Source organism: Lacerta agilis, chromosome 8, assembly GCF_009819535.1.
Source record: "Lacerta agilis isolate rLacAgi1 chromosome 8, rLacAgi1.pri, whole genome shotgun sequence".
Taxonomy (NCBI): domain Eukaryota; kingdom Metazoa; phylum Chordata; class Lepidosauria; order Squamata; family Lacertidae; genus Lacerta; species Lacerta agilis.
This window is the reverse complement of record NC_046319.1, coordinates 3,116,095-3,128,186: the sequence shown is the minus strand read 5'-3', so window position 1 is coordinate 3,128,186 and position 12,092 is coordinate 3,116,095. Positions and strand designations below refer to the sequence as shown.

Here is a 12,092-nt window from a genome sequence, read left to right as displayed (position 1 = left end):
GACCCTCTGGCCTGACCCATGGTGGCCTCATCCCAGCACACTTTGACCCCCCCCCCTGATTTTATTTTTCTTGATTCAGCTGCCTGACAACCCAGCAGCCTGGCCCCTGTTTGCCAGCTGATGTCACAAAGTGCTGCTTTTCAGGCAAGCCTTATAATGCCATGCAAGGGGGGTGCCTGTCAGATGACAGAGAGAAAGGAGAGAAAGAGACGAGGGGGAGAGAGAGAGAGAGAGAGAGAGAGAGAGATACAAGAGAGAGAGAGAGAATCAAAAATGGATCCTGCAGGTAAGAGGCCTAGAGGAGATGAGTGGCATCATCATCATCATTATTATTTTTATTATTTTTATTTTTATTAATTATGATGATGATGATGATGATGCATGTGGCTTGGCTCCCTGGCTTGACTTGTTGAAAGCTGTAGATAGCTTGCTAGGTCCCTGCCTCTCAGCAATGCAGCTCTGCAGACTTAGCCCCTTTTCATGATGCAGGAGCCCCCAAAGGGTGGTGTGTACACAGCCTTTGGTTTCAAGGGAAAGGCTTCTAGCGCAGGGCTCAGTAAACATTTTCAGCAGGGGGCCGCTCCACTGGCCCTCAGACCTTGTGGGGGACTGGAGTATATTTTGGGGGGAAATATGAACGAATTCCTATGGCCCACAAGTAACCCAGAGATGCATTTTAAATAAAAGGACACATTCTACTCATGCAAAAACACGCTGATTCCCGGGCCGTCCGTGGGCCGCATTGAGAAGGCTATTGGGCCTTAGTTTGGGGACCCCTGTTCTAGCGGGCTTCAGCTTGCACGGGGCAGGAGCCTAGTGAGATTTCTTTTGTGCTATTTCTTTGCACCATCGCTGCACGTGATCCTTGATCAAAAGGTTCCTGCCCCGAGGAGCTTACAATCTTTAGTATGACACAGGGAGGGAAAAGAGAAAGGTTGAGGTCCAGGGTGGATCCCGAATCCTCCCACTTCTAACCTCTTCCTCTGTTTTCCCACTTCTAACCTCTTCCTCTGTTTTTTTTTTTCCTTTCTGTCTCCTAGAGCACAAGAGATTTTTCCGAAGGCCCCAGGAAGCGCCCCTGACAGTGGTGGTAGGTGAATTCCATGGGGAATCCGTCCCCCACATGTGCAGGGAGGTCATGGTGCTGACCTGAGTGTTGGTGGGGGGGGGGGTTGCAGGCCCGTCTCGCGCCATCCCCTCGCCCCCCTCCTTCCAAGCCAGGGGTCAGGCCAGGCAGGAGCAGCAACCATTGGCAGCCAGTGGTGTTGTGGGCATGGGCAACCTGGCAGGGGTGCTTGTTCTGTCCCCCTCCTTCCCTGGGTCAACTGGCCAGGCACCCTCGCCAGCGCTCAGGCTGTCCCTGCAGACGTTTGGGGGCTTCTCCCCCCGGGGGCCCTATGTCAGCAGAGGGAGGAAGCTTGGAAGGCAGACAGGAGGGGGAGAGATAATATTGAAGCCCCAGAAGGAAACAATTGAGGACGCCCCACGGGACCCCTGTCCCCTAAAGAGTAAAATGTCCTTCTTCGCAGGGCCGTAGTTTGAACCAAAACAAGATCCCCCAGCAGCAGCCCAGCGGTGCAGCCAACAAGCGGAGGTAAGCTGTGATCTTCCGTGGCAGGGGAAGTGTTTCCAGGGATCTTGCTAGCTGGAGGAGGGAGGCCTGATTTAGATATCCCTATCCTTTTATGGAGGGATGCAGGTGGCACTGTGGGTTAAGCCACAGAGCCTAGGGCTTGCTGATCAGAAGGTCGGCGGTTCAAATCCCCATGACGGGGTGAGCTCCCGTTGCTCGGTCCGCTCCGGCAGGAAGGTTAACGGTATTTCCGTGCGCTGCTCTGGTTTCGCCAGAAGTGGCTTAGTCATGCTGGCCACATAACCCGGAAGCTGTATGCCGGCTCCCTCGGCCAGTAAAGCGAGATGAGCGCCGCAACCCCAGAGTTGTCTGCGACTGGATCTAATGGTCAGGGGTCCCTTTACAGGCAGGACCGTAGCTAAGGAGTGGTGAGGTGGGCCCCCGCCAGGGGCGCAGGCGAGGGGCGGGGCGCAAAATCTGCTCCTCCAGCCAACCAGACTAACAGAGCCTGTTTCTTCCTTAGGCGAGAGGCCGGCCAGAACGAAGGGGGAAAGGCTCCCACTTCAAGTAAGTGGCAATGCCAATTGAGTGTCCTATATTTTAGGAATGCTTCCTTCCCATGTCCCCCCTCCCTCGTGCGCCAGACTGGTGCTAGCATGGCTGGGAGCCAGGCGCTTGCTGATTCCTCCGTTTTTCTTTCCAGAGAGGGAGCCTTTCCCCACCGTTCACCGGTACTTCGTTCTGGCCAAATCCCTGGAGCGACGTGGCGAACATCAGGTACTGGGACTGAAGGAAGGAAGGGAGGGAGGGGTTCTTGTGGAATCAAAAATGGGGCGGTCATTTTGGGTCCGTCCCAGCCCCTTCTCCTAAGATGTCTTGCTTCCTCCACAGGGCCACGCCTCCAGGGATGAGGCTCCATCTCCGGCTCCCGGGGTGAAGAACGAAAGACCATCCCGGCGGTTCCCAGCCCCTGACCCACTCCCCCATCTCCATACGGGCATGGCCCCTTCCCGGCCCTACTTGGTGCAGAAGCAGCAGCCAAGGCTTCCCCTGATTAGAGGTACATCGAGAGTAGTATCGGAGACCTTGGCTGCTGCTTCTGCGCCAAGCCGGCCGGGACACAGGCGAGATGCCCGTATGGAGGTGGAGGAGAAGCTGTGCCAACTAATAACATCAGGTAGGAGGAAATGCCCCCTTGCCAGGTCCCCCACCCTCCTGGCCCAGACTGGGGCTATTATAGCGTGGCTGGGAGCCAGGCGCCTGCTGATGTCTCCGTTTGTTTGTTTTGCAGCAAGGCAAAGGATCAGGCTGGGAGCCGCCGCATCCCGGGAGGGAATGGGGCCCAGACGAAGGCCTCTCGCCACAGAGGTAAGGAAACACACAAGGAGGGCCTGCAGGATCAGGCCAAGGGCTCGTCTGGTCCAGCCTCCTCTTCTCCCAGAGCCCTTTGCCCACCTCGGACTTCCTGCAAGAGCTTTTCTGAAGCTCTGTCCCTGGCGTTTGGTCTGTGACAAAGATTCCTTCTTTCTTGCAGGAACATCTCGCTGCACCGCTGCGGCTGCTGCAAAGACCCCCACCCAGAGAGTAGAGGTAAGAAGAAGGGGAAAGTTGCATGCAGCGGGGAGAACACCCTCTCAGTTGAGAGTCCGTGTTCATTCTGCGTTCTTAATTGGGATGGACAAAAGAGGGGAAGGTTGTGGGTGACTGTTTTGAAATTGAGATAGGGATCCCCTTTCCAGAGGATCTTGACTAACAGCTCTGTTTTTCTTTCATTTTCAGGAATTGACGTGGATCATCAGTACGTTCTTCATTTATCAAATTATTATAATAAAGTATATAATTAAATCTGCTTTATGTTGCATTTTGTGTTTATTCAATTTCATTTGTAGACTAAGAAGGTGGTGCTGTTGAGGTAGAAAGTAATGCAAAACATTTTAACAATAATAACATCAACATCAACAACAACAACAACAACAATTTATTATTTGTACCCCGCCCATCTGGCTGGGCCTCCCCCGCCACTCTGGGCGGCTTCTAAGAGAGATTAAAAGTACATTAAAACATAAGTCATTAAAAACTTCCCTAAACAGGGCTGCCTTCAGATGTTGTTTATCTCTTTGATATCTGCTGGGAGGGCGTTTCACAGGGCGGGGGCCAGGCAGAACGAAGGGGGTGGAGACGCTTCTTCAGGTATACAGGATCGAGGCCATTTAGGCCTTTCAAGGTCAGCACCAACACTTTGCATTGTACTCAGAAACATACTGGGAGCCACTGTAGGTCTCTCAGGACCGGTGTTATATGGTCTCAGCGGCCGCCCCCAGTCCCCAGTCCGACTACTGCCGAAGCACGCCATGGCCAGAGTCTCCGTCTGCTGTGGCCACCGCGGTACGAAGTGGCCAGCTGAACTGGGAGGCGCCGCGTCCAGCTTCTGCCTCTTCCCCACCGGAAGAGCCACCCTCCAGCCGCTGCCCGCCTCCTCCAGCCCTGCCGGCAGTGACGTCCTCTCTAAAAAAAAACTCTGGGAAAAGGGGGGGGGCACCAGATTTGCTTAAGACGACCTTGAGTTTACTGTTGAATCGGAAGAAATGTCAAATGGAAGTGTGGATGGGGTGGGGGTGGGGAGAGGGTCAGTGGCGTAGCAAGCCTCTGTGCTGCTCGGGGCGGCGGCAGCGCAGAGGCACCCCCCTGGGGGAGGGGCACGCCGCATGCGTCGTGACGTCATCGTGACGTCACGACGCACGTGGATGCAGAAAGGGGGAATTTCCCCCTTTCTGCGGCTTTTTTTCGGCGGGGGGTGGTGGCCAGCGAGGAGGGGGTGACAAGCGTGACACCCCCCCTCGCTGGCCCGCCCCCCCGCGGAAAAAAGCGGCGGAAAGGGGAAAAAGAGAAGCAGAACAGGCGCTTGGATGTGCCTGCTCTGCTTCCTTTCCCCCCCCCCAGCGGTTTTTGTCAGCGGGGGCTGGGCCAGCAAAGAGGGGGTGTCATGCCAGCATGACACCCCCTCCTTGCTGGCCCACCCCCCGGTCGAAAAATAGCCGCTGGAAGGGGGAAAAGGCGACATGCCTCCGTTCAGGCCGCCTGGCGGGGTGGGGTGGGAGGGGCCGGCCAAAGTGTCACCCCCCTCTCCCCTGGTACTAGGGGCGGCCCCCCCACCCCCCCTGCGACGCCCCTGGAGAGGGTGTCCATGCTGTTGGGAGGATGATAAAGAGCCATGAGCCTGGAGAGAGAGCCTTGGAGGAGGGCCCAACAATAGTTAGCATGTAACAGCAGATAGGTTCACTGAGTCACTGTTCCCCACTGATGAGATTTAAATTATAGTAATTATTTCTAAATATGCATCTAAGCATAGCAAATGCAACTTCTATGCAAATCTGTCCTCGCTCATCCTCTCTTTAGGTGATACATAAATGGACACTGCAATGATGGAGGGCATATATGGATATTATTTTAATGTTTGCCACATTTAGCTGCCTGAGGCAAGGGACAAGATGGTGCCAACCCCCCAATTCTATGTAAAGGATCCAATTGGACCAGCAGCTGAATTCTGCTACCAACACTGGTATCGGGATAACATCTTCCATCATACCTGGGCCCTGATTGGGAGGCTTCTGGTGCTGCTCTTGCATATGCTGCCTTAAGCAGCTGACTCCCTCTGCCTAGTGGTAGGGCCACATCTGGGTGTTATCCTTACAATAATCAAAACAAAACAAAATAAAAAATTCCTTACAATAATGTTAGGATGTGAGAGAGTGATTGGCTCCAAAAGTTGTTCATTCTCACCATAGCTGAATGGAGATTTGAACACCTGGGTCTTCTCCATTCAAGTCAAATGCTCTTTTTTACTGGTTCACAGAGCAAGGACAGAAGAGGGTGGATTTAGCTGACAGAGTAACTGAATTGGTTTTCAATGAGGCTCACAAAGGACAACCCATCTTCCTGTGGAGACAGGGCCACTGTCAGCATCCAGCATCCTTGGGCAGGGTTCTAGTGCTTGAGATCTGGGAGGCGTCCGCCATTTTAATTGCCCACAATGCCCTGGACTAATGCTACACCAGGGACATTTAGGGTAATTAAAATAGTGGGCAGCTGTCACCAACCTCCAGCATGACTGCTGCCAGGACTTAAGTCCCCTAAGGGGATTGCCAATGTAGAAGGGGACACCCCAGAGGATACTTGATCAAGGTTCCCTCAAACCTAGAGCCAGCTCTGTGTGGCATGAATTCAAGGTGGGCTCCATCTTCAGGCCGAGTGAAACTTAGAATCATAGAATCCTAGAGTTGGAAGAGACCACAAGGGCCATCCAGCCCAACCCCCTGCCAAGCAGGAAACACCATCAAAGCATTCCTGACAGATGGCTGTCAAGCCTCCGCTTAAAGACCTCCAAAGAAGGAGACTCCACCACACTCCTTGGTAGCAAATTCCACTGTCGAACAGCTCTTACTGTCAGGAAGTTCTTCCTAATGTTTAGGTGGAATCTTCTTTCTTGTAGTTTGAATCCATTGCCCCTTGTCCACTTCTCTGGAGCAGCAGAAAACAACCTTTCTCCTTCCTCTATATGACATCTATATATATAAAAATGTTCCCATTGTGTGCGCGTCTGTCCGCACCTTGCTCCGTAACCGCTGGACCAAATCACATCAAATTTAGGACAAAGTGTAACATGACCATGGGGGAAGGATATAGCATAATAAAAAATTAAAAAAAAAACACCCGTCATGCCTAAAATATAGAATAAAGGCCAAAAAAATGGTGCGCCTATTATACCTCACCAGCAAAAGGAATGACGACTCCAACAGCATCCAATAGAAAGGCAGAATGCCTGCTAACATCATCAGACCTGGCCAGAGCAACAATGCCTTTGCCCTCACCTAAAATGGCCGCCGCAGCTTCGCATGTGCCAAGAAAAAAAAAAAAACACGGAGCAGGAGGCATGCCTGAGAGGTCGCACTGAGTAAGAGCAGCTCTGAGGGGATTGTGTCGCTGGGGTGCATGATTTTGGGACTGGGTAATTTTGGGACTGGGGTAGAGGAGAATGCTCTTTAAGGCTCCAGTGCCCTAACCTAAAATGGCCGCCGCAGCTTCGCATGTAAAATGCAGCTTTGGGTTATTTGTGGGGCATAGGAATTAGTTCATTCCCCCCCCCCCAAAAAAAATATAGTCCGGCCTACCACATGGTCTGAGGGAAAGTGGGCCGGCCCACGGCTGGAAAAGGTTGCTGACTCCTTCTGTAAAGGGACAGGTAAGAATGAAAACAGGAGCTTCCAGAATACTCTTGGGGTCAGGAGAATTTTAAAAAGCAAAAAAAAAAAAAAAAAAAAAACCCCACAGCAACGCGAAAATAGGGGGGGGGAGGGAGACAGAGAGGTGTCAGGCAAGAGTTCAACGGGAGAAGCTGTGGGGAGGAAGGTGAAAGCGGGGGAAAGAAACAGGAGGCAGGCGGAAGTTCAACGGGAGAAGCTGTGGGGAGGAAGGCTAAAACGGGGGAAAGACAAACAGGAGGCAGGCGGAAGTTCAACGGGAGAAGCTGTGGGGAGGCAAGCGAAAATGGGAAATACTGAAAGGAGGCAGGCGGGAGTTCAACAGGATAAGCTGTGGGGAGGCATGTGCTTTCTCTTTTACATCTTCCTTTGCCATTTCACAAAATGAGCCACAGCAACGCGTGGCCGGGTCAGCTAGTCCTTTTATATATTTGAACATGGCTGTCATATCACCCCTCAACCTTCTCTTCTCCAGGCTAAACATACCCAGCTCCCTAAGCCGTTCCTCATAAGGCATCGTTTCCAGGCCTTTGACCATTTTGGTTGCCCTCCTCTGGACACGTTCCAGCTTGTCAGTATCCTTCTTGAACTGGACACAGTATTCCAGGTGAGGTCTGACCAGAGCGGAATACAGTGGTACTATTACTTCCCTTGATCTAGACGCTATACTCCTATTGATGCAGCCCAGAATTGCATTGGCTTTTTTAGCTGCTGCATCACACTGTTGACTCATGTCAAGTTTGTGGTCTACCAAGACTCCTAGATCCTTTTCACATGTACTGCTCTCAAGCCAGGTGCCACCCATCCTGTATTTGTGCCTTTCATTTTTTTTTGCCCAAGTGTAGTACTTTACATTTATCCCTGTTAAAATTCATCTTGTTTGCTTTGGCCCAGTTCTCTAATCTGTTAAGGTCATTTTGAATTGTGATCGTGTCCTCAGGGGTATTAGCCACCCCTCCCAATTTGGTGTCATCTGCAAACTTGATCAGGATGCCCTCAAGCCCATCATCCAAGTCATTGATGAAGATGTTGAATAAGACTGGGCCCAAGACAGAACCCTGTGGCACCCCACTAGTCACTTCTCTCCAGGATGAAGAGGAGCCATTGATGAGCACCCTTTGGGTTTGGTCAGTCAGCCAGTTACAATTCCACTGAATGGTAGCATTGTATAGCCCGCATTTTACCAGCTTCTTTACAAGAATATCATGGGGCACCTTGTCAAAGTCCTTGCTGAAATCAAGATAGGCAACATCCACAGCGTTCCCTTCATCTACCAGGCTTGTAATTCTGTCAAAAAATGAGATCAGATTAGTCTGACATGACTTATTTTTCAGAAACCCATGCTGACTTCAGGCAGCAGATGCGGGGGGGGGGGGGAAGAGACATGGTGGACAATGAAAATGAGACTGCAGTTTTTAATATTGAATTTTTAAATTTGTATTTTAATCTGTTATTTTAAATTGATTGTGTTTATGTTTTTGCTGTGATTTTAATTAGTGTTAGCCGCTCTGAGCCCGGTTTTTTGGCTGGGAAGGGCGGGGTATAAATAAAATTTTATTATTATTATTATTATTATTATTATTATTATTATTATTATTACAGCTGTGTGTACCATGAAGCCTGTCTGGCACATCCGAGAGCCTCCTGCCCAGAGTTGTAGTGGAAGACACTCAGCTGCCAACTTAGTTGGCTTCTATATGTGGAGCAGGAGGGAGATGCCATCTTGTCATACACCTCAGGCACGAAAACAGTCATTGGGAAGGGTGCCATTTGGAGTTTCCCCCTCACGCTCAAACCACACGTGACCTGTGCGAATCTCTCTTTCTTATTTTCTAGGAAAGTCTTCTCCCTCCCCCAAAGTTGGAATCTAGAGAGGAGGGAGGGGCAGGGGAACAGGAGGGGTTGCATATCCCCCCCTTTCACTGCTACTGATATATCTGCCCCTGGGTAGCATAGCTGTCAAGTTTCGGATTTGAAAATAAGGGATCAGCAGCCTCACCTATCCCGGGGACAGTCACATGGCAGTGGTGGGTGGAGCCAGAAGCAAAAGTGGGCGGCACTGGTGTGAACGCACGCAGTAGGCTTACTGTATTTTGGAAACGCTGCCCGTGGGCTACGACACCTGTAAGCGCGGGAAATGGCTCCCGCTTGCTTTGAGGCTGCAAGGAGGCGAGGTCTTCCCAGTCCCTGGCCAGCAGGGGGAGGGAGAGGAGCTGCTTCCTTTGAAAAAACGGGAAATTAAAGGGATATAAAAAATAAGGGATAGCAGTGGGAAACTGCTTGAAATAAGGGAGATTCCCGGGGAAAACGGGATACTTGACAGCACTGCTGGGTAGGGTGGCAGGGAGGGGGATAGATAAGTCCCATATTCCTCCCTATCAAAGACAGAAAAAGAGCCAAGAGGGGTAATTTGAAGCATTAAAAGCCCCTGGTGGGGAAAAGGTTAACCAGCCCTCCCACAAATGGAGTGGTGGTAGTGATGATGAAAGGGGTACTTGCATGATGTACTTTGGCACTCATTCTGGCTAGTGAACTCCTCAGCCAGCAGAGGGCGCTCCTGGGCCATTATTCCCAGCCCATCTCCACCTAAACTTTTCTTTTAAAAACAAGTTACCGTTATATCTGATATTTTACCACAGTCATAGGCCACATAGATTTGTGATGAGGATCTCCTGGGTTGCTTTTTTCTTTTTAAATATGTTGGGATCCAGACTGGAGGGGTGGCGGCATTGTCAGGGTTGGCTCACTGCAGAGCCGTCTTTCCCATAGGGCTTAGTGGTGCGTCGCACCAGGGCGCCGGCCTCTCAGGGGCGCCCCAGCAAGTGGGGGAGCTGTGCAGCTTTGCCGGCAGCCTCCCCTTTCCCTGCAGGCCCGCCAGCTTCACCCCGCCAACCATATGGCTGGCGGGCATGCAGCTTCCCTCCCAAGACTCTGCTGGGATTGCTCTCCCGCAGTGGCATGTGGAAGAGTTGTGCCCCCCCCCCCGATGGCTGGCAGTGTGCAGCTTCGCGCCCCCCTCACTAACCGTGGTGATTTGGGGGGTGCTGGGTGGATATTTGCACCCCGGCGCTGCATCTGCCCTGGCTCACTGTCTTCTTCATCATTTCTTTTGAAGCTGCTGTTTGCTCCTTGAGAGTGAAATATAAACAGGGTTTTAACCTGAAAAACGCACACCAAAGAACAAGAGATTCCTCTTACGCTACAGGACAGGGCCCAATGCAATTCTAGTATTTAACTTGACTTGAGAGTAAGTCCCATTGAACTCGGGGCAGGGGGGTGGGGCTGGGGGCTGGCTTACCTCTGAGTAGACATGCATAGGATTGCAGTGTTAGCTCCGTGGGGCAAAGGAGAGACTTACCTCTCCCAGTTCCATGAATAGAAACCAACTGGCCTGGCAGTGGCAGTGCCCCCACTAACCCCCCCCCCCAACCCCCCTGTGGATTGCCCACAACAGAGCTCTATGCAGGGGCTGGACTCATTGCCATTTTGCGTACTGGGAGAGTAGTGCTGTTGTCTCTCGCTGACGAGATTGGATAGGCCAGCCTTCCCCAACCTGATGCTCTGGACTACAGCTCCCATTATCTCCAGTTAGCATGGCCAATAGTCAAATGTATTGGCAGCCATAGGTCAAAGCACCTGGAGGGAGGTGCTCTGACAAATTAGGAATTGCTCTTCTGGTCTGCTTCTCTCCATGTTATTTCCTCAGGTAGCAGTCAAACATAACTATGCTTGAGTGCTTGTTAGTGCATGAAGGGGGGAAGATCTAGACTCAGCTAGGTCACACCTTGTCTTTGTGAGGGAGGAAGTGAAGCTGCCATGTAACTGACCAAGGAAGACGTGTCTAAGCAAGCAGCAAGCTTAGAGCAAGTGTTTGAATACTACCAAATAGTATTCTGCCTGTGTTCTCCTTGCTGCTGCTTGGATAAATGCATGAATCTGCCCTTTGGAATGTTTTGTAATTAATTCATTTTAAGCTCATTTAACCGTGTGTGGTCTGTTCATTGCAAGAGGGGTAGATGAAGGGAGGCATATTCAGGTACAGGTAACTTTAATAAATAAATAATCAGGAGCACTTTAGAGCTTGAAATTAACAGCTGCAAATTTCTTCATGTGAATTTGTACCTTGGTGCTTTGAAATTGTGCTTCAATCCCTTTTGGGGCATTTGGGATTAGTCAATAGTATTAAGCACCTGAAAAGTACCTTAGATTTGTTGGCATCTTTTGCTTATTTTCTAATGCATTAAATCTGAAGCAGCATAACCTATCAAATACTGAATGTCATTGTATGTTATCTGTCAAGTGGAATCAATTCTTTTTTTGAATAAATTTTAAAGTTTATAAAGAGAGCTACAAAACAATACCAAATATCTTTTTTATCCAAGATTAATCTGAATAAAATAAGAACATAGAGGAAAAGAGGGAAAGGAGAGAAAAGAAAAGAAGAGAAAAAGAGAGAAAATGATGAGGTAGAAAAGAACTTTAAAGAAGTTCCAATTCTCCGCTACATATAAACAATAGTCCATTCATCGCAAGGTAACACCCAACAAAACTACTTTTTATGAACCAATATTATCTTCAATCCCCAAATCCATATGTCATTGTTTCATTTTCTTTTCACACAAAAAGTCTATGAGAGGTTTCCAGTCTTTAGCAAATGTTTAATCAGAGAAAGGTCATTGTTAGCATGTCAATTTTGTCATCTCAGCTAAGTCTCTTAAGTTTAACAACCATTCTTCCATTGCTGGTAATAATGAGTCTTTCCATCTTTTTGTATACAGTAGTTTCGCCATCGTAATCATATATTGAAACAAAGTTCCATGGTCTTTTTCTAATTGTATATCCATAAGTCCAGGCAGGAAGGATTCTGGTTTCAGTTGGAAATTAATCTTCATAATTTTCTGCATCAATCTATATATTTGTATCCAATATTATTTAGCTTTTTTACATGTCCACCAAGCATGAGAAAATGTCCCTTCTTGTTCTTTACATTTCCAACATGTATTTGGAATATTTTTATACATTCTGAATAATTTATTAAGAGTTAAATACCAACGATATATCATTTTATTTAAAAAAACATTTTAAGTCATAACACAATGTATATTTCAACTCCTTTGTTCACATATGTTCCCATTGTTCCATTTGTATGTTAAATCCAACATTTCTTGCCCACTTTAAAATAAATAAATATCACTACATGTTGGTAGTGCCGTTGCTGGTGCTAATCCATAACAGGGCCTTTTGGGTGGCGGCTTCCCATT

At 49.4% G+C, this 12,092-nt stretch overlaps 2 long non-coding RNA genes across 2 annotated transcripts; both read left to right on the top strand.

The window, feature by feature from the left end:
• Window positions 1-1,533: 1,533 nt before the first annotated feature.
• Window positions 1,534-2,550, top strand: LOC117051124. Its single transcript, XR_004427153.1, has 4 exons — window positions 1,534-1,594; window positions 2,097-2,140; window positions 2,277-2,350; window positions 2,465-2,550. It is a non-coding gene; the product is annotated as an uncharacterized LOC117051124 (long non-coding RNA).
• A 138-nt stretch (window positions 2,551-2,688) lies between these two features.
• LOC117052107 lies at window positions 2,689-3,141 on the top strand. The gene is made up of 3 exons (XR_004427216.1): window positions 2,689-2,750; window positions 2,865-2,941; window positions 3,108-3,141. It is a non-coding gene; the product is annotated as an uncharacterized LOC117052107 (long non-coding RNA).
• Window positions 3,142-12,092: the final 8,951 nt, after the last annotated feature.